General features: G+C 34.2%; 1 protein-coding gene and 1 long non-coding RNA gene across 2 annotated transcripts in view; one reads left to right on the top strand and one right to left on the bottom strand.

The window, feature by feature from the left end:
- The first annotated feature begins 1,607 nt into the window (after window positions 1-1,607).
- LOC127154082 (uncharacterized) lies at window positions 1,608-22,810 on the top strand. The gene is made up of 3 exons (XR_007825434.1): window positions 1,608-1,909; window positions 12,296-12,361; window positions 22,472-22,810. It is a non-coding gene; the product is annotated as an uncharacterized LOC127154082 (long non-coding RNA).
- Window positions 8,915-23,607, bottom strand: part of LOC127154072 (immunoglobulin superfamily member 10) — a 154,568-nt gene continuing 139,875 nt past the window's right edge. Inside the window, exon 6 of the transcript XR_007825408.1 lies at window positions 8,915-10,130. The gene's annotated coding sequence lies outside the window, so the exon portion shown is untranslated. The remainder of the gene's footprint in view (window positions 10,131-23,607) is intronic.

The raw sequence follows: 23,607 nt of genomic DNA, 5'->3' as shown, positions 1-23,607 counted from the left end.
AAATATCTAAGCAGAGGCTTCTAGAACTCTAGCATTCGTATCTTCTTATTCCAAAATAACCATTTCTATGCACAAACATGCTTAGATTGAAATTAAACATAGACATGTCTAACCACACGGGCACAGCACAAGATGTTCTTGTCCCACATCAAAGAAGCTGGCTACATTCTTAAAAGCTACTAATGCAGAACATTGATAGCAATGTCAAGCATAATTCATGAAACGTTTTCATAATTAACTCATAATACATAACTTCTTATATGAATATGTACATTTCCAAAATCCCAACACATCAGATATGTGTCAGGAACACAGTGCTAAAACTATGCAGTAAAGTTAACACACCTGCGTTCATCAGTAGAAAAAACAAAAACAAAACGACGCCAACTATTGCGGTAGCGGATGCCTCCGAGTATATGACGTCACGCGAACATGGGCGGCGGTCACACAAAACCATCCTACTATTCGTGCTTTTGTTAAGTTGAAGATTTTGCCAGAATTTTCTTTACAAATGAGAAATATTATATTTGGGTACTTTGACTCAGACCTCACTAAAGAAAATATTTGTTTTATTATAAATTTAATTATTTTCTTAAGTAAATTTTACATTCACAAATGCAAATTTTCAAACTGTAAAACTGCTTTGTGGTCTTTCTTAGAGATATGGAAAATTATATCCATTTGATCTCAGTATCTCCTAATAAGAAAGCAATTAAGACTTAGAATTTGTTCTGCACTTAAAGTTTTTGTGTAGAGAATCTTATGTAAAACAATGGCCCTTTATTGCATATTATTTTACTTTATTTTATTTATATTATTATTATTTATTGTATTTTTTGTACAGTTTTATTATTATTGTTGTTGTTGTCTCTTTCAAGTTTCATTTTTGTCGATATTTTGTATTTTGTATTGATTTCTATGTTCTTGTTTTCAGCAAAAAAAAAAAAAAAACATAATTCAGTTCAGTCAAATATAGAGCAACAAAAGTGTAGAGAATTTCACGCTAAATGATAGTGACACAATTTCCATGTTTAGAAAACACCCGCAACACCACCCACTAAACATTGGACGTCGGATAGACGTGCAGATCATGTCTATATTGGGTTCGTCGGTCCAAGACCAATTATGGACATCTATTCGACGTCCAAACTAGGTCCACTATTTGGACGTCTATCCATTACCCAACTTGGACGTCATTTTGACGTTCAACATTTGATCTGGGTTTTTTTGGACGTCATTTGGACGTCTATGGCAGTTGCAGTAAATGTGTTTTACAAAATAGAGCCTATCAACATGATTATATATATGAATACAGATTATTTATAAACAAACAAGATTTATTATCTGTATTACTGTTTATTTATTTGGTAGCCCATATGTTTTTTTTTTTTTGTTTGTTTGTTTTACATTTTCCTGTTTTCCTTTAACGGTTTTTATTTTATTTAAAGTAGCCTATAATCAAGTTATTTATTTTTTTATGTTATATTGTATTATATATATATATATATATATATATATATATATATATATATATATATATATATATATATATATAAATTATATTTATATGAATTTATATATTTTATATTAAAAAAAAAATCATGGTAGCCTAGCCTATCCACCTTATTCCTATCTTAAAAAGAACCAACAGCTGCAAAAAAGTCAAGGACAGACAGCTCTCTATCAAGCTAGGCAACAATATAAGTTCTTTGATCAAGGAGGATTTCAACCAGGCAAAAACCAGTCAGCATCACTCTGATTGGCTGAAACGAGCACATCATCATAAACGCCACTCTGATTGGCCGAGGCAAGACGAGGCATTTGGCGGCTTGGCGCGAGTCAGAGCCGTAGTGTTCTGGACGGCACAGGTCTTCAGATCACTGGTGAACCCGTTTCCTAGAAATTGAAGGTAAGTTCGGTCAGCATTTATTTCAATGGCCATGTGTACGTATAGTCTTTGGCGTTATTGTCTTACAATAAAGCTGCGAATGGTCAAGGGTCACAGCACGCATTTTGTCGTCTTACATTAGCTTGTTACTTGTGCTAGCTACGGGGTTTACAGATCCCACTGCGCAATGTGACGTCGTAGTGACGTCTTTTCCATGTCATTTTTGGACGTCCAATTTCCGTCCATTGATGGGGTTGTTTTGTAACGCCAGGCGACGTCTTTTTTCGACGTCTACCGCACGTCTAATGTTGACGTCGGTGGGACCTCCATGTAGACGTGCGGTAGACGTCGAAAAAAGACCCGTTGCGATTCATCTGCTAGGATATTGTGTGTTTGTGTGTGTGTTGGTCTGCAGTCATGTTGTTTTCTTTTACATAAATGACATCCCGTATCAAATGTATGTATATCCACCTAATTCTGTATTGTAAACCTAAAAGCTGTATGTATAGAAACTCACAAAAAGCAGATATACATACCATCAGAAATTAAACTAATACATCGCTTGACCACTAGAGGACGAGAGTCGTTTCCACTTCTTCTTCTTCTTCTTTGTTGTTTTAATGGCGGACGACATCCAACGTTAAGGTGCATTACCGCCACCTACTATACAGGAGTGTGGGCCTGAGTGAAATACCTCCCAGACAACAACAACAACAACAATAAAAATCCCGTTAACAAAGCCAGTTATTCTCAGATAATTTAATAAACTTTCGTTGTTATGACCATTAAGTATGTCTTTAATGCTAACTTCTATAGAACTTTGTTCCCTAACTTTCAGTACTTCTCTTTCTGTGATGTACTTTTGGCAGCGACAGTGTGTTCCACTGATTTATCCTCCTGACAATGATCACATCAGCCAGTGGGATGTTTCCCTATTAGATATAATATTTTATTTAACCCTGTGTGTCCCATTCTCAATCGTGTAATTACACCTTTTGTTATTTCCTTTACATACCCTGCTTCCTACTTTCTCCTGGATTATATTGTAATGTCTGCCTATTTCCTATCCCAGTTACATTGCCATTCTTTTATTATACTGTTTTTAACTATTACTTTTGCTTCTGATTTTCTGTATGCGCTTTCTATAATCGCATCTAGTCTACATGCCTCCTTAGCTAAAACATCTGCAACGTCGTTCCCTTTAATTCTTATGTGTGCTGGAATCCACATAAATACTATTATCACATTTACTCTCTGAAGTCTAAATAAAATTTATTTGATTAAAATTAATTGAAATCAATGCTGAACTGGAGAATGAACATATAATTACTTTCTTCATCAACCCTACTGTACATATTGTACATAAGTGATCTGTAGTTCTTCTCTTCATTGAAATTCCTAATTCCGGTACAAAAACACAAAAATTCGTTTTTACTGTATCCTGGGGCGGATTAACGCACAGACATGACTAGGCCGCATTCTTGTATTGTAGAATACACGCAGCAACGCCGAAAATTCGCGCGAGCGTTAAATCGAAACCGAAAGTAGAACGCGCGTTTTGAGAGCTACTCACTGATGCACGCAAATAGGCTACATATCTAGGCTGCTATTGTCACGAATCTGGTCTGTGCCCTACGGACTGCTCACCACCAGATGTCACTCTCATCTTTCCACTTCACTCTGACTGTTACGTTGCACTTCGGACTGCATCTCCCATCCTCCACCGCACTGATTGCGTCAGCCCCCGTGACCAATCATGCTTTTTATAAAGCCCGGACTTCCCCAGTTGATGTCACGGATTGTTGAACTGTAGCATTGTTAGTGTTTTCCCTTTTGTGTAGCGTTTATCTGGTTTCCTAGTTTTTGATCTCCCGCCTGGTTTTCTCGTTTACGTCTGTCTAGCCGCCTGCCTTGTGAATTATCGCTCTTGTTTTCTGGATTATTCTCTCTGACTGCCTGTGACACACCTGTCTGCTCCTGTCTTGACCCTGCCTGTTCGACCTTGTGTCTGTCTTGTTTGATTAAATAAAGCTCGCATATGGATCCGCTCGCCTCTCGTCATTCACTCACTGTAACAGCTATAAGTATGTAGGTTATAATAGACCGTGTAGTCATCATGTAAGACAGCAGCCATACACTTATGTTTTATTTTTATTTATTTTTTTCCTTTTTATTCGAAACATTCCCAAACGCATTAAATATATCATGAAATATCTCGATTCTCACCTTTAAAAGAGACGTTAACTTCCAAAACAAATATTTTTACAGGTACTCACCCCCTTATCATCCAAGATGTTTGTGTCTTTCTTTCTTCAGTCAGTAAGAAATTATGTTTCTTGAGGAAAACATTGTAGGATTTCTCTCCATATAGTGGACTTCAATGGTGTCCAAGTTTGAGCTTCCAAAATGCAGTTTAAAAACAGCTTTAAAGGGCTCTAAATGATCCCAGATGAGGAAGAAGGGTCTTATCTAGCAAAACGATCGGTCATTTTTGATAAATAATAATAAAAAGTAGTATAATTAAGTACTGATCAGCATTTATCATTGTTATTGTAAGGGTTGGAGTGGGCTGGTAATGTACTTCATTTTGGGGTAATCTTAATTTTTAAGTAGTAAGTAGTAATTTTTAAGTAGTAAGTACACTATGTGGTGTTAATGCACCTGTCCCTCATGCCTTTTTTGTTTGTTTTTACTGCAGAAATTATAATTATATATAAGATCAGGGAAAGATGGTTGCATCCTAAACAACAAACATATTGGGGAAAAAAAGTAAATCAATAAATAAATATTGATTTCCTACATAGTGTATATATAGTTTATATACACTTAAAAAAACACATAGACAAGGTTAAATATCTTTGAATAACTCATCATAATGCATAAAAATATAATTTTTGTTTTCTATAACCCTGAGGGATGAAACAAGAGAGTTAAATTTAACAAGAAAAAGAGGAGGGGGAAAGGAAATTAAAGCCACTTTTGCTTGTGGATGAAAATTTATGGACATAAAGATATTAACAATGTCAAGTCAAGTCACCTTTATTTATATACCGCCTTTAACAATACAGAATTGTGACAAGGCGGCTGTACAGTATTAAATAGGAAACAGTACATCAACAATGCCAAAGGCAACATTATACACTCACTTTATAGATAAAGGTAGTTAATCAAAAAAATAAAATAAAATGCAATATTGTGTTAAGAGAAAGTGTCCCCAACTATGCAAGCCAGAGGCAACAGCAGCAAGGAACCAAAACTCCATCGGTGACAAATGGAGAAAAAAACCTTGGGAGAAACCAGGCTCAGTCGGGGGCCAGTTCTCCTCTGGCCAAAAGTTCCCGTGGTCTTGTGCCGACAGCCGTCTAGGTGATGTGGTCTTCACTGTGGATCCGTCTCTGGGGCTCATCTAGTTGATGTGGACTCCGCTGACATTCAGGGCTGTAGAGGTCGTCTCTAGGTGCTGATCCACCGTCTGGGCTGGGTTCGGACTGGATCCGGGGGACTGCAGTGACCATCTGATCTGGATACGGACTGGATCTGGTGGTTAATGTGACCTCGGAATAAGAGAGAAACAGACTAGTATTAGCGTAGATGCCATTCTTCTGACGATGCACCGAGTACATCGGGTGTTATGGGAAGTGTTCCCGGTTCCGGTTGACCTAATTAGTGCAGCCTAACAATCCTTTAACGGATTTGAATTATGTGTAATGTGGATTTGTTATGTGTAAGCAAGGTTAAAGAGATGGGTCTTTAATCTAGATTTAAACTGACGGAGTGTGTCTGCGTCCCGAACATTGTAGGTTAGATTGTTCCAGAGTTTGGGCGCTAGATAAGAAAATGATCTCCCGCCTGCGGTTGATTTTGATATTCTAGGTATTATCAAATTGCCAGAGTTTTGAGAACGCAGCGGACGTGAGGGACTATAATGTGATAGGAGCTCGCTCAGGTACTGAGGAGCTAAACCATTCAGGGCTTTATAAGTAATTAGCAAGATTTTAAAATCTATACGATGTTTAATAGGGAGCCAGTGCAGTGTAGACAGAACCGGGCTAATATGATCATACTTTTTGGTTCTAGTAAGAACTCTAGCTGCTGCATTTTGGACCAGCTGGAGTTTGTTTATTAAGCGAGCAGAACAACCACCCAATAAAGCATTACAATAATCTAACCGTGAGGTCATAAACGCATGAATTAATGTTTTAGCATTTGACATTGATAGCATAGGTCGTAGTTTAGATATATTTTTGAGATGGAAAAATGCAGTTTTGCAAATACTAGAGATGTGGTTTTCAAAGGAAAGATTACCATCAAATAGCACACCTAGGTTCCTAACTGATGATAAAGAATTGACAGAACAGCCATCAAGTATTAGACAGTGTTGTAGGTTATTACACGCTGAGGTTTTAGGTCCAATAATTAACACCTCTGTTTTTTCAGAATTTAGCAGTAAGAAATTACTTGTCATCCAACTTTTTAACTCAACTACACAATCCATTAGTTTTTCAAATTGGTACGTTTCGCCGGGCCGCGAAGAAATATAGAGCTGGGTATCATCAGCATAGCAGTGAAAGCTAACACCATATTTCCTGATGATATCACCCAAGGGTAACATGTAAAGCGTAAAGAGTAATGGCCCTAGTACTGAGCCTTGTGGTACTCCATACTGCACTTGTGATCAATATGATACCTCTTCATTTACCGCCATGAATTGATGGCGGTCAGATAGATACGATTTGAACCATGCCAATGCACTACCACTAATGCCAACATAATTCTCAAGTCTATTCAAGAGAATGTTGTGGTCAACAGTATCAAACGCAGCACTAAGATCCAGTAGCACTAACAGAGAGATACAACCACGATCGGATGACAAGAGTAGATCATTTGTAACTCTAATAAGAGCAGTCTCAGTACTATGGTACGGTCTAAAACCTGACTGAAAATCCTCACAGATATCATATTTCTGAAGAAAGCAAGATAACTGTGAGGATACAACCTTTTCTAATATCTTTGACAGAAATGGGAGATTCGAGATAGGTCTGTAATTAGTTAATTCATTGGGGTCAAGTTGTGGTTTTTTAATTAGAGGCTTAATAGCAGCCAGTTTGAAGGTTTTGGGGACATATCCTAATGACAGTGATGAATTAATAATATTTAGCAGAGGATCTATGAGATCTGGAAGCAAGTCTTTTAGTAGCCTAGATGGAATAGGGTCTAGCATACAAGTTGTTGGTTTAGATGATTTAACAAGTTTATACAATTCATCCTGACCTATAGTAAAGAATGAGTTGAATTGTTCCCCAGGAGATCTATAGCGCACTATCTGATGCGACACTGTAATTGACGGCTGCATAGTGACAATTTTGTCTCTAATTGTATCGATCTTAGAAGTAAAGTAGTTCATGAAGTCATTACTGCTATGCTGATGGGCATAGTCAGCACCTGCTGGTTCTTTATTTTTTGTTAACTTAGCCACTGTACTGAATAAATACCTAGGGTTATGTTTGTTTTCTTCTAAAAGAGTCGAAAAGTAATCAGATCTGTATTCAAGAGTCAACGATTTAGTTTTTTTTTTTTTTTTTGTAATAAAAAATATATTGAGGATAAAAGGGTCACATTATTAAGGTTAAAATATAAGAACTTAAATCAACCCAAAGTATATTGGATATTCTTCAATCACAAAAAAAACAAACAAAAAAAAAAAAAAATCTGTTTCATCAAGACCACAAAATTAGCAAATTTCATCAATATCCAGATATTTACAGATGGATGAATTAAGCCTGTCGCTCATATCTTGTAAGTTGTTGCGCTTGTTATAATGTCTTAAGTCACACGATAATGTGAACATGGAGGATGATGTCCGGATCACATTGATACTTCATGTGCTACAGAGTGTTAGATACGACGTGAAGCGGGCAGATTCAGTTGCAAACTTTTATTTAGGAACATCGACAAAGACATGGTCATAGCAGGCAGGGTCAGACAATGGCAAATGGGTATATAGACAGCAAGACAAAAGAGTATTCCGTAACACAGGCGAGGGTCGATCAGCGGCGAACGTTATCCGAAGGGTGAGGCAAAAGAGTAATCCAAAAATACAGGGAGAGATCCAATAGGCTGGCAGCGAAACAGACAAGACGATACAACAAGGCGTAGGTTCAAGACTCGGATGACTAGGGACAAGAACAAGACTAGACTAGGAAACAGGAATGAACTAACTGGCTCCATACAGTTGCTAACACACAACTAGTGCTATAAATATCTTAAGAACAAAACTGTGGGTCATTGTAGTAAATATACGCACACGTAGAAATCAATGTAACATTAGAGTAAAATCAACAAATTAAATAATTTTCAAGATTTGATATATGATTTAACATATATATATATATATATATATATATATATATATATATATATACAGTCATCCAATAATAAAGACTCCACAAAGTAAATAAACATATATATATATATATATATATATATGTTTATTTACTTTGTGGAGTCTTTATTATTGGATGCCTATGTGCTCTTATATATATATGCTCTTTTGCCCTAAATTCTTTCAATAGATCTATTTTACATTAGGTACACAAATTAGTTACATGCAGTAATCAAATTTGGAACACAGATTTACCTTTATGGCCTTGACTTTCAAGCAGTTGTTTAGGTTCATGATTTATAAATTGTGCATGTGCATGTGTATATGTATGTGTGTGTGTGTGTGTGTGTGTGTAAACACATATATAGACACATCATTTTCATAACTAAAACCAAATTCACTCCAATCCCAATTACACACTACACACACCTGAACCAGGAGTTGAACTCTGCAAAACATCACGTTTTGACATTCTCTTATATGATCTTAAATAATCCTCTTATATAATTATAATAAAAAAAATATATATTATATTATATTATATTATATTATATTATATTATATTATATATGATTCAATCATGCCTATTTTTTTTTTTTTTTTTTTTTTTTTTTATTTTGGATACTGGAAAAAAAAAAAAAAAAAATATATATATATATACACACCTGATCAAAACCAGACACCCATGCAGAAAGATTCTGTGGAATCCAACTGTTAATCATGATCTAAAAAGGTGTAATTTTAAATCTTGGTCACTAAGGGGCACTAAAAGCTAAAAGTGATTGGAGCCACTTTTACTAAAATGTCTGTAACTTGTGACCAGGATGAGATATTTTCATCAAATTCAGCACACATATGGAGCTCATTCTGTGGTCGCATGAAAAATGACACAGTGACCGGCCACTTTGTGGCACTATAATTTACTGAATGAGCACTGTGCTCCGTCCGAACTGATTGCACTATGTATAATCATTTTCTGTTTTTACTACTGTCTTAAATGTATTTTAAATCAATTTTTAAATCATTTTTAAATCATGAAATCAAATCAGTTTTTACATTTTACATATTTTGTTTTATTGTTGTGATCATTGTTTTTATGATTGTTCTACTTCCTTTTATGTAAAGCACTTCGAATTACCTTTGTGTATGAAATGTGCTATATAAATAAACTTGCCTTGCCTTGCCTAAGTGGTTACATGCTTGCTAAAGAAAACATTACTTTTTTTTTTTTTTTTTAGCCATTGCTTTAAAGGCACTTGACCCCTGTTAAACGCTGCTTGCAGCTATAATTTAAATTAATACACATAGGTTTAAGCTGTAGCTCTATTGTACAGAAAGATTGTGTGTAATTTTAGACAGATTCATTATATTGTGACTGTGCCCCAAATGCAATCAGCAGGAACTGTCTCTGTAAAAGTGTGAACCAAATGGTCCAAACATTTAGAATAACAAAGGAACAGCATTTCTCAGGAACTTTTTCTAGACCTCTGGAGGATTGCAGGATCTCTTATTTGTCTTTATGTATAAAGTTCTGACTTACAGACAGTCTTACTTTCCCTATGGGAGAAGCTATGGAGAACTTTGGAAGAAACTAGGAAGAAGCTTCGGACCCTTATATGGGTTAAGATCTAGAAGACGGCTATGCTACATGACTTTCTTCAATAAATTCTTTTCCCCTGAACTTTGGTCAATCTTACTTATTTTATGTATTTTATCTAATACATATGGTGAGCAAACCACTGCTCAGCCAAATACAGCAAAATCTAACAATTCATATAAAAAATCTGTTATTCAAAGTTGGTTAACCACTGTTTTCTGTTGAAAGTGGATGATTTAAGCGTTAGTGGTTAAATAATAAACCTTAGCAAAATAAATAAGCAGAGCATTAGTTCTGTCAGGTCACTTTCAGTCAAACTCGCATCTTCTGACTCTCAGCTGATAAAGTTGTTTTTTTTTTTCACTTAATGCAGTATTTGTGGAAGTGCAGTGAGGACTAATAAAATAATATCAGCGCATTAATGTTTTTTGTTGTGGAAAAGACATGAAACAATGTTCCACTGTTTTGTTTCTATCTGAATAAAGTATTATAGGCAAAGTATAAAAGGCAATAAAGTATAACTATAACTCTAACTACACATCAAGCACTCAATGTTCTGTTGCCAATACCGTGTTGCTCACATTATTTCTCATAAATATATTTATACATTTTGGGATCGCTTTGTGAGCGAACAGAGTTTAAGGACATCCCCTCTACCTCAAGCGAATGTCTTTTGGATCAGGCGAGTTATCATCATCTTTCTCCTATAAGAAAACACATTCACAAAAGGGTAAAATTAATGAGGAGGTCTGATGTTTTAGTTACACAAACAAAAATAAACACATAAACTCAATAAATAAAAACAAATATTGTATGCATTTGTGACATAGCTCTTAAGACAGTTTACAGGTGCACTTAGGGCACTACAGAGACATTTCTATTGACTCTGAAAAACACCAGTGTGAAGATGCTCTGTATTTCTGATCAACTATGTCAAGAAGTCATAAACCTGCTGCAGGAGTCATGAGAACTGTAGATGTGAACAGAGCAATAAACTGCAGCGTCTGTAATGTAAGACACCTAAGACAGAGCTACAGCAAGACAGAAGGACAGCTGATCATCATCCTTACAGTGTCAAACCACATGTGACCATATGAACCCTCATGTGTTCGAGAAATTGTCTTCAGCTGCTGGACACACAAGAAACATCTGATATCGACTCTCTTCACTTAAAGGAGAAGTCCACTTCCAGTACAAAAATTTACAGATAATGTACTGACCCCCTTGTCATCCAAGATGTTCATGTCTTTCTTTCTTCAGCCGTAAAAAAAATTATATTTTTTGAGCAAAACATTTCAGTATTTTTCTCCATATAATGGACTGCTATGATGCCTCGATTTTGAACTTCCAAAATTCAGTTTAAATGCGGCTACAAACGATCCCAAATGCGGTTGTAAATGATCCCAATCAAGGAAGAAGGGTCTTATCTAGCGAAACGATCTGTTATTTTCATTAAAAAAAAAATAAAAATATATATATATATATATATATATATATATATATATATACAATTTAAATCATTTTTTAATCTCAAACACTTGTCTTGTCTTACTCTGCCTGAACTCTGTGTATTCTGGCTTAAGACAGTTAGGGTATGTCAGAGAACACCAAATGTATTTTCTCCTTCAACTTCAAAAATCATTTCAAAATCATCCTACATCACTGCAGAAGTACTGACCCAGTCTTTGCAAAGTGAACATGTAGTTTTGTTCATAGTTTGTTCATGTTAGTTAATACATTAACTAATGTTAGTATTACCAAAAATATTTATCTTTAAACTACATTATTATTATTATGATTATGATTATTATTATTATTATTATTGTTATTAATAGTAAACAAATCTAAAGCTTAATTTGTCAATAAGATGTGACCAAAAAAAGTGTGTATGTGTGTGCGTGTAATATATATATACATATATATATATATATATATATATATATATATATATATATATATATATAGATATAGATAGATAGATAGATATAGATAGATATAATTGCAATCCGATTCACAGTCGCTTTTGATACTGGACATAAATACGCTTACATAAATATGGTTCAGAAATACAGTGTTACAACTGTGATGTAAATGGGTGGTTTGGGGTCAGAAATACTGGTAATGTTGCAGGTTATTAACTAATGTTATTTAGGCAGGAGACCAGTTCTGTAGCATGGGGATTGATAAAAAAAATTATTATGATAATAAAAATATGATTAGTGGACAATTACGTTCATCAGTTACTAATGATCTATTAGTCAACAAAGACAAGTAAAATGTATGTCAAACTCTTTAGCAATGTCAGGCATAATATGTTTTTTTTTTTTTTTAATAACTGGTGTATTGTTGGAATGTGTGAAAATACACATGTATAGGCAACCATCTAAGCTAACACATTACTGAATCAAATTTATTTGATTTCTTTCAGGTCTACAGTGTGGTCCACCTGTCTTTGCACCCCGGGAAGGGCAGTGCTGTCACAAGGCAGCATTTTGTTAGTATTATTTAAATTTCATTTTTATGTACAAAGTCAAAAGTTTACATACACCTTGCAGAATCTGTTAATTAGTTTACCAAAATAAGAGGGCTTATCAGACAAAATGCATTCCACAAGAGAAAATAATAGTTGAATTTATAAAAATAGCCACATTCAAAAGTTTTCATACACTTGATTCTTAAAGTCCCCCTATTATGCCATTTTAGAGGTTGCTGATATTGTTTTAATAGACTCCCAAAACAGGTTTACATGTATGCAAGGTCAAAAAACACTTCAGTTTTCTGCAAAAAATAGATTTAATTTTACCCCATTTCTAAATGATTCATAAACGACTCGTGTGAAGCAGTTCGAAGAATCAGTCTCTCTAACCTCCTCCTTTCCGTGAGCCCTCACTGCTGTGATTGGTCAGATGGCGCAGTGCTTTATGATTGGTCTACCGTGTGCGGCGTGACAGAAAACGAAACGGCCATTGCCATAACTGACTGACAGACCTGGATACTTGTCAATACATAGAAAAGATGGCATTGATTTTACCATAACAATTCCAGCCAGAGTCTGATGATGAAGCGGCTGAAGTGGCTGATCGACAAGTTCGCAATTTTTCCTCCTTTCCAAAGCGCTCTGTATATTGCGCTCCCGTGGCGTCTGCTGTTGCTAAGCAACCATGACCTGCACTCTCAATGAAGACGCGGAAGTTTCATCAAAGGACAAATGGATTTCAGCACTAAAAATCACTTGCTGCAGCTCTGCTACTAAATTTATTTAAAAATGTACAGCTATGATCAGTTGTTCCTCCATCTTGGCTGAGCTTTCAATGTTGTTACGGGAAAGGACGAAGCTAATTGGCTGAATCTTGTCACATTAGCCGCGGTGCGCTTGCAGCATTCTGAAAAGTTGTGAAAGAGATGTTTTCAACTCGATGCGGCGCGGACGCGCCTGAAAAAACCGAGCGCGGCACGAAGCGAAGGTGGGTTTAGTGCAGCCCTTCAGAGCGCAGCAGCAAAAGTTCATTTGAACAACTCATTTGAACTTTGTCTGCAGCGTGCGCGCTTTAGTCGAGACCGAAACAAGCTGTCCTCGCGCGGCGGAAGCAATTAAAATTAATGGGTTTCATAGCACAGTGCTTTCCACATTCGGTGTGAAAGCCGCTTCATGCGCCATCCTTTATCATTACTCCAACTAATGAGACAGACAGACAGACAAGCTGCATCAGTCACATATCGTCAGACTACAGTGGGTCCACAGCTGAACAACAGAACTACACAAGCGTGATTTAGCCGGTTATGACATGTTCAGGATTGTTACGCGACATAACATACACAACTACTTATTTTGAATGATCGCTAGAAAATACAATCTTTGTAGAGTCATCATCTTTCGGAAGTGAATATAAAACAATTTTACTCAGCGTAGGATACAGCGTCTTTCCTTAATGTACGCGTAAATTTTCATGTGATGTAAACCACATGGAAATTTATGGGCGGGCAAGTTGTTCGCGACGTAGAATGTGGGTGGACATTATGCAAATATGTTAGTTCGTGACATGTGGCTTTAACATAAAAAAGATTCGAAATCCTGACGACTCGTTCAGGCAAATGTGAGCCGACTCTTTTTTTGATAGACAATAAGTCAGGGCTCTCAAGGAGGCTGAGGCTTGCAGGGGAAGTTCATAACTGTCTTGACAGTTAAATACCACCTACCGGCAAATGTTTTCGCGTAAATTACGTGATCCCGCTTCAGTCACGTTCGTCACTCGGCAACATGGACACGCACACACGGGACGAGGCAAGCGGTGGAATCGTCGATCGCGTGGCTGCCTCTTTCTCTAGGTGCGGTAAAGTTGGTTTTATGTTGGACATTCGTTAGACATTCGATCTTTACTTAAGCATTAATTTTTATGTAATCGTATAATAGTCATGGATCATGCTGTATCTCGTTCAGATCACGTTTAAAAGCACAATATCAAAATTAATACTAATATTATTCGACGATGTAACTGTTTAATGCATCTGAAGTGAAAAAGTCCTCACAACGATCCTCACTTGCGCACGTCAAGTAAGGGAGCGTCTCAAAAGTGCAAACTCCACTTATAACCTTGGTTACATATGTGCATTTTCCATAAAAAAAACATTAATGCCGTGATCCTTTTACATGTGTAGTTTATGTTAGCAAATTTATTACGTGCAGATAAGGATGATTGGTAGATTTTAAATTATTAATGTATCTGTTATGAATATGTAGCCTGAGAAAACTGCGTTGTGGTTGTTTTATCTAAATGGCTCAAATCACCTACAATGTATTTAAACATACATGCAGCATTAAATTAATATATATATATATATATACACACACACACATCTATTATACATTGTTGAAATTTTAAATCCTATTTAACTTCCCAATGATGTCACACCAGTTGTAAAATCTTTACACAATCATGACACACATCATACACGACTTGGATTTTGGAAAAATGATTTTGTGTATTTTTAATGAATTTTTCAAATATTCAAATCTATTTAACTTCCTGGTCATGTGACCCGATGATGTCACACCAGTTGTAAAATCTTCACACAATCATGACACACATCATACACAATTTGGATTTTGGAAATATGATTTTGTGTATTTTTGGTGAATTTTTCAATTATTCAAATCTATTTAACTTCCTGGTCATGTGACCCGATGATGTCACACCAGTTTTAAAATCTTCACACAATCATGACACACATCTTACACCACTTGGAATTTGGAAATATGATTTTGTGTATTTTTAATGAATTTTTCAAATATTCAAATCTATATAACTTCCTGGTCATGTGACCCGATGATGTCACACCAGTTGTAATATCTTCACACAATCTTGACATACATCTTACACCACTTGGAATTTGGAAATATGATTTTGTGTATTTTTAATGAATTTTTCAAATATTCAAATCTATTTAACTTCCTGGTCATGTGACCCGATGATGTCACACCAGTTGTAAAATCTTCACACAATCATGACACACATCATACACAATTTGGATTTTGGAAATATGATTTTGTGTATTTTTGGTGAATTTTTCAATTATTCAAATCTATTTAACTTCCTGGTCATGTGACCCGATGATGTCACACCAGTTGTAATATCTTCACACAATCATGACACACATCTTACACCACTTGGAATTTGGAAATATGATTTTGTGTATTTTTAATGAATTTTTCAAATATTCAAATCTATATAACTTCCTGGTCATGTGACCCGATGATGTCACACCAGTTGTAATATCTTCACACAATCTTGACACACATCTTACACCACTTGGAATTTGGAAATATGATTTTGTGTATTTTTAATGAATTTTTCAAATATTCAAATCTATTTAACTTCCTGGTCATGTGACCCGATGGTGTCACACCTGTTGTAATATCTTCACACAATCTTGACACACATCTTACACCACTTGGAATTTGGAAATATGATTTTGTGTATTTTTAATGAATTTTTCAAATATTCAAATCTATTTAACTTCCTGGTCATGTGACCCGATGGTGTCACACCTGTTGTAATATCTTCACACAATCCTGACACACATCATACATGACTTGGATTTTGGAAATATGATTTTGTGTATTTTTAATGAATTTTTCAAATATTCAAATCTATTTAACTTCCTGGTCATGTGACCCGATTTTGTTGTAATATCTTCACACAATCCTGACACACATCAATGACTTGGATTTTGGAAATATGATTTTGTGTATTTTTAATGAATTTTTCAAATATTCAAATCTATATAACTTCCTGGTCATGTGACCTGATGATGTCACACCAGTTGTAAACCAGATGTCACACTGCATGTATTTGATAAAAAAATACAGAAAAAAAAAACAGTAATACTACAAAATGTCATTATAATACAAAATAATAGTTTTTATTTCAGTATACTTTAAAATATCTTAAGTAGTCTTAAATAAGAGCTTAAATATCTTAAATAGTCTTGAGTATCACATAATCCTTCAGAAATCATTCTAATATGCTGATCTATTATAAGATGTTGGAAGCAGTTGTGCTGCCAAATATTTTTTGGAACCTGTGATTATTTTTTCAAAATTATTTTATGAATAACAAGTTAAAAAGAACAGCATTTATTGAAAATATTATTTTTTTCTAACAATGTAAATCTATGCTATCACTTTTAATTAATTTCACATCCTTTGTGAAAAAAAGTATTAATTTCTTTTTTTTTAAAAAAAAAAGAAAGAAAGAAAGAAAGAAAGAATAAAAATTTACTGACCCCAAACTTTTGAACAGTATTGTAAAGTCAAGTGTTAGTCAAATAATCCTGAGAAAAAATATTAAGCAGCACAACTGTTTTCAACATTGATAATAAATCAGCATATAACAATGATTTCTGAAGGATCATGTGACACTGGAGACTGGAGTAATGATACTGAAAATTTAGCTTTGCATCACAGGAATACATTATATTTTAAAGTATATTAAAATAAAAACCTTTATTTTATATTGTAATAACATTTTGCGATATTACTGTTTGTTTCTGTATTTTTAATCAAATAAATGCAGCCGTGATGAGCATTTAAAAACCATTAAAAATCGTATTGATCCCAAATGTTTGAGCGGCAGTGTATGTCTGCACAGCAATATTAACAATCCAGGGTCTTTCAGTCCAGATGAAGTGCCAAGTTCTTCAACAAAGTCCCCTTTTTTTTTTTTTTTTTTTTTTTTTTTTGCTTTTAAGTTTGTAGTGAACAGAATAGATTAACTCAAAAAAAGTGTTTCGTTCTAAGTTTAAACTCTATGTAATTCAATTACATACAAATTTTCCATCCATTTAAATTACATAGATTTAATATAATCATATTAATAAACTTAATGTGATTCAGATACATCAGTCATACGTGAATGAAACAGGTAAAGTTTATGTAATAGTTCCCAGTGTTAAACAAACCCTGCTCAGTGTTCATGTGTTTCCACACTACAGTGTTCAAGTAGCATTGACACAGTGTTGGAGTTAAGGAGATCATTATGTCACGATTGACCAATAATGATCAACACCTGCTGTTTACAAGCAGAATCACAGAAGGAAAGAGAAACATAAGACTTCAGCCACAGTTGAAGAAGAAATCAACTGAAATAAAACAAGACATTAAATCTCCCAAGATCTGATTAAACAAACAGTTTTACCAGTTTCACTCATTATTAACCAGATTGACTTTATTTCTGTCAGAGGTCTTGAGAAACTCTTATTGAGATTTAACAGAGGTTGTTTTTTTTTTTTTTCATGAAATCACCATCAAGGAGACCAGTGTTTCCTTTTGTTGGGCTTTTGAACCTTGATATGTTGGTGTTTGTAATGTGCTGGTTGCTTTAATTGTTTATTTATAGAAAGCGCATTTAGTGAAGTCAAGAGAAAAAAGATAGATGAAATTCAATTTCTGAGTATATGGATGTTGTATTGCTTAAGCAGTATTTATAGTTTCATATCTAGCTGTATTGTGTAAGTCAGATAATCTGAATAAATATAAGTCACTTTATGCACAAAATGTTTTCATCTGCAGCAACAGAAAGACCACAGACAGCAAGAATCTGCATATGAATCTCAACAATGGTGACATTCAACAGCTGCATGCTGGGAGTCATGGGTGAGGTTTGTACTCTGCTGCTACCCAGCATGCAGCTGTTGAATGTCACCATTGTTGAGATTCATATGCTGAGTCTTGATGTTTGTGTGTGTCTAAGTGATGCTGTAGATTTTAAGCTTTTGTGCATAAGATGGACATCCATAAAAATTCATACAGCTATTGAAAATTTCTTGAAACTCCATGAGATTGGTGAATTAGGCCACTGGATGATGATTAGCACACGGTCAATAAAAATTAACCAAGAAATGTCTAACCAGACTTTTTTCTTGGCTTCTTTTTGCTATAAAAAAAAAAAAAGTGCTCTACAAACACAATTACAGCAGCCAAAAAAAAATTCAAGGATCAAGAGCCCAACTGAAGTAAACCCTGATCGCCATGACGGTGAGGTCAAATAAAACGTTTTTTTTTTTTTTTTTTTTTTTTTTTTGTAAATAAAACATCTAAACCTCTGTTTAGACGTTCTCAAATAATATTTGTGGATATACGACAGAAATCAAGTCAAACTGTAATGTTGTTTGTGGAGTTGTTTAATCAGAGATTTAATGAAAGACACTGTTTACCTTTATAAACATTTTACAAAGATCCAATGAGTGACAGAGATTGGAGGGGAAAAAAGATCTCTTAAAAGCATGTGCAAAAACTGCATGTGGCACTGCATCAGCAACAATCGCAAACTCTTTTGGACTAACAGGAATTCCATGCTTATCTAAGAACTCCATTTTGAAAGATTGAGATGCAAAAATACCATTAAAAAAAAAAAAAAAAAAAAAAAGAGATTTGTTTTATACAGTACATTCTTTTTATTCCAGATTAGATATGAGGTGTAAAATTGTGTTTAAAAATTAGGTTCCAAGCTAATAACATTTGCATATGCAAAAATATCAGATTTGATATGGATTTTCATCATGCTTTAATTACACATTAATAAAAAACTTAAACCACCTAGTTTGGAAAAAAATAATAATAATAATAATAATAATAATAATATTAGGGATCACATTCCATATAGATGACAGCTCATTGATACAGTTCTTTATCCAATTTATTATTATTTATTATTATTATAAAGGCATAATGTGTGTCAGGATTGTGTGAAGATAATACAACAGGTGTGACATTTTTGGGTGACATGACCAGGAAGTTAAGTAGATTTGAATAATTTAAAAATTCACCAAAAATACAAAATCATATTTCCAAAATCCAAGTGGTGTAAGATGTGTGTCAAGATTGTGTGAAGATATTACAACTGGTGTGACATCATCGGGTCACATGACCAGGAAGTTATATAGATTTCAATATTTGAAAAATTAATAAAAAAAAAAACAAAATCATATTTCCAAATTCCAAGTGGTGTAAGATGTGTGTCAAGATTGTGTGAAGATATTACAGCTGGTGTGACATCATCAGGTCACATGTCCAGGAAGTTATATAGATTTCAATATTTGAAAAATTAATAAAAAATACACAAAATCATATTTCCAAATTCCAAGTGGTGTAAGATGTGTGTCAAGATTGTGTGAAGATATTACAGCTGGTGTGACATCATCAGGTCACATGTCCAGGAAGTTATATAGATTTCAATATTTGAAAAATTCATTAAAAATACACAAAATCATATTTCCAAAATCCAAGTGGTGTAAGATGTGTGTCAAGATTGTGTGAAGATATTACAACTGGTGTGACATCATCAGGTCACATGACCAGGAAGTTAAATAGATTTGAATATTTGAAAAATTAATAAAAAATACACAAAATAATTTTTCCAAATTCCAAGTGGTGTAAGATGTGTGTCAAGATTGTGTGAAGATATTACAACTGGTGTGACATCATCGGGTCACATGACCAGGAAGTTATATAGATTTTAATATTTGAAAAATTCATTAAAAATACACAAAATCATTTTTCCAAATTCCAAGTGGTGTAAGATGTGTGTCATGATTGTGTGAAGATATTACAACTGGTGTGACATCATCGGGTCACATGACCAGGAAGTTATATAGATTTTAATATTTGAAAAATTAATTAAAAATACACAAAATCATTTTTCCAAATTCCAAGTGATGTAAGATGTGTGTCAAGATTGTGTGAAGATTTTAAAGCTGGTGTGACATCATTGGGTCCCATGACCAGGAAGTTGGATAGATTTGTAGATTTCAATAAATCAATAAAAATACACAAAATGACTTTTCCAAAATCCAAGTTGCGTATAATGTGTTAGAAGTGTTACTGAATGTAGTACAGGTGTCATAACAACACCTGTTTCTATCATTTAAAGGAAAATGTTGGAGTACTATGTAATAACAATGTAACAATTCATATTCAAAATCACATTCACAGCTTACAATTATGTATTAATGCATTTCCATGTAATTCACACCTTTACATTTTATTAGTTTGATACTTTGGATGTTTTGGAATCTTGGAATGCATACCTTTTTTATTATTTTATGCACTTTTGAGACAGTCCCTTAATTTGCTGTGTGAATGTCTAAGGAATGTCCAAAATAAAACCAACTTTACCGCACTCTTTCTCTAGCAGTGAAAGCAAATAAATGCAGTAGGGAACCCATTCTTCTCACAGGCAAGTGACGGTTAACCTTACAGTAGCACTCAACACTAATTACTGTCAGACTTACAAAATCCTTCATCACCTGAGTTAAGATTATAATAAATTAATTTTAAAGCACAGCCACCACAAAATCAGACTTTAGCACCTAGGGTAGGTTAGGTTAAATACAAGATGTAAAATCAGATATAGTTTAGTAGTTATGATACCATTTTATAATCAAATCCTTGCATAGCTATGACTGGAAACACTGGAATCTAACAATGCCTTGGGGGGGAAAACAGTCTTAAAAATCTTAAAAAATAAAGCATATAGATAAACCCAAATATGGAAAGAAATCCGTTACTGAATAAGCATGTGTCCTATTTTGTGTCCTAAACCTCTGAAACATTTTGTCTCAAATTTTAGAGCAGTCAATGCAATTTGGGAAAGAAATGATTCAAATCTGTGTGAAAATATTAAGATGCAACCTTTTTGTAATTTTCATAAGTAACTGTAATTTAACCCTGTAACCGATTAGTTACAGCTATTTTTGTAATTAAATTATGTAATTCCATTACATGTAACTAGTTGCTAGTTAAGTTTGAGACCCTACCATTGTCATCAAGGCATCAATATGTGCAACAAACACTTGCAAAACAAAATGCCATTCATAAGATGAAATATGTACTTTCTCTCTCTCACACACACACAACTTGACATGCTCAGGGCAAGTTCTGCAATACTGTATGTGTAGGCCTACAGTATGTATTTTGAGCACTGCTGTTCATTGGCTCATTTGGGGCCAAATTTCTTTTGATTTTTGATACATTTGTATTTTTGAAATATATAATTTCTTACAAATTTTACTTTAATCAAACTTACCAGTTGTTATAGTTTCTATTTTTTGCTGGTCAATTATGAACAGTAGATACAATTTAATTTTTAGCAAAAACTGGAGAGAATTGCATGGGGCAAAGAGGCTCCTGTCCTAACAGATATAATCTCACTCCAAACTTTTTCTAAAACTTGAGAGCCCTGATAACTTTATTTATTGTGCACTGTCGGCTTCACAACTTTGCAGATAGTTTATGTTCACATGCAGCTACATGAAACACTACATGAAAGATCATATTTGAAAAGGCATAATAGGGGCACTTTAGTACTGTGTTGTTGCCTGGATGATCCACAGCTGTTTTTTTTTTTTGTTTTGTTTTGTTTTGTTTTGCTTTGTTTTGTTTAGTGATAGTTGTTTGTGAGTCCCTTGTTTACCCTGAACAGTTAAACTGCCCACTGAAATCCTTCAGGTCCCACAAATTCCTTGGTTTTGCAGGCATTTGTGTGTATTTGAATCCTTTTCAACAATGATGATATTGAGATCCATCTTTTCACACTAAGGACAACTGACGGACTCATGCAACTATTACAGAAGGTTTTTTTCTGAAGAACAGCAGGCAGTTTAACTGTTCAAGACAAACAAGGGACTCATGAACAACTGTCACTAAACAAAAAAACACAGCTGTGGATCATTCAGGTCACAAAACAGTATTAAGAATCAAGCGTATGCAAACTTTTGAATAGGTCATTTTTTATAAATTCAACTATTATTTTCTCTTGTGAACTATATGGAAACATCTTTTATGTGAATTAACTTATTCAGGTCAATACTAAATAAACAATAACATGCATTTTGTATGATAATTCCTCTTATTTTGGTAAAATAATTAACATTTTGCAGATTCTGCAAGGTGTATGTAAACTTTTGAATTTAACTGTATTTATTCATTCATTTATTTTTCATCTATGCTACAGAATTTTTATTCACTATTTTCCCCATGCTGTCTGTTAATTTTTCTTGGTGCTGTGGATATCACGTTTTGTCTTTGTGTGTTTTATGACTGTTTCAGTTTCACCACTGATGGGAATAAATTTAATGACAGACATGGAGTGAGCAGAAGATCAGGACGGTGGTGCAGAGTGATGGCCATCAACCCTGCAGCTTCATTCAGTCCAAAATGATGTTTAAATGGAGGACTTCACAGAGAGGGTCAGTGGCCTGTTTGCCACCACCCACATGCCCTGCATTTAGGGGTGATGGTTATGAGACTAGTTGCATATTTGTTGTTTTTGCTAATGTTAAGATTTTGTTTAATTTTTAGATAAATCAAGTTCTCTCTTAGGACATTGATTCCCAATCCAGCCATCAAGATGCATGTATTTGTTTCCTTTTTTTTATTCTTGCATACTTAAAGTGCTTTCATGGCTATAAATTGTTGATGCACTGTACTCTGGGTAGCAAACACCATACTAAAATGTTTTGAAATGGTTTAATAAAAATACTTTTGTAAATATGTTTGGATTGTCTTTTGATTTGTAATGTTATTCTTAATTATAGTAGTATCACAATTTTACTGTTTGTATGTACTATTCCAACTACACAATACACAATAATAATTACACAATAGCAAATTTCAGTAAAAACAAAATTACAAAGTGCTGTAAAAATACAGTACACTACTGTTTTGTAGCTCTACAGTACACTATTCTACATACTGTAAAGTTGCATTACAGTACATTGCTGTAAAACAAATAAAGTTACTGGCAGAAATGTTGCCAGCAAGTTACTGTAAAAATACAGGAACATTTTAACAGTGTAGAGACTGTGATGGAAATTTTTATTTAATGGCCTTAGAATACGTTGAAATGGTATATAGACTTGTTCAAAAAAGTGCAGTCTAAGCGATGCTCAGATAAAAGACCATGTCTCCATGATTAAATAATCTATACTTAAAACTATAATCTATACTTAAAACAGTAGAACTAAGTCATATGACAAAACAGTGACCAGATCAGTGTAACCAATTACAGTGAAGAAGAATTGAGTGATATTGATTTAACTCAAACTACAAGGTATAAATGTACAAGTATATTTCTGTTCAGGGAGTCTCTCTTGGTTGTTGTGACCAGTGGGCTCCCAGCCATGAATAAAGCTTTCATTCCTGCAAAGAGCAACTTGGGAGTGGTGTCTGGTATATGCTGCACA

The sequence above is a fragment of the Labeo rohita genome, chromosome 22, assembly GCF_022985175.1.
Source record: "Labeo rohita strain BAU-BD-2019 chromosome 22, IGBB_LRoh.1.0, whole genome shotgun sequence".
Classification (NCBI taxonomy): domain Eukaryota; kingdom Metazoa; phylum Chordata; class Actinopteri; order Cypriniformes; family Cyprinidae; genus Labeo; species Labeo rohita.
This window is presented reverse-complemented; position numbering and strand designations above follow the sequence as displayed.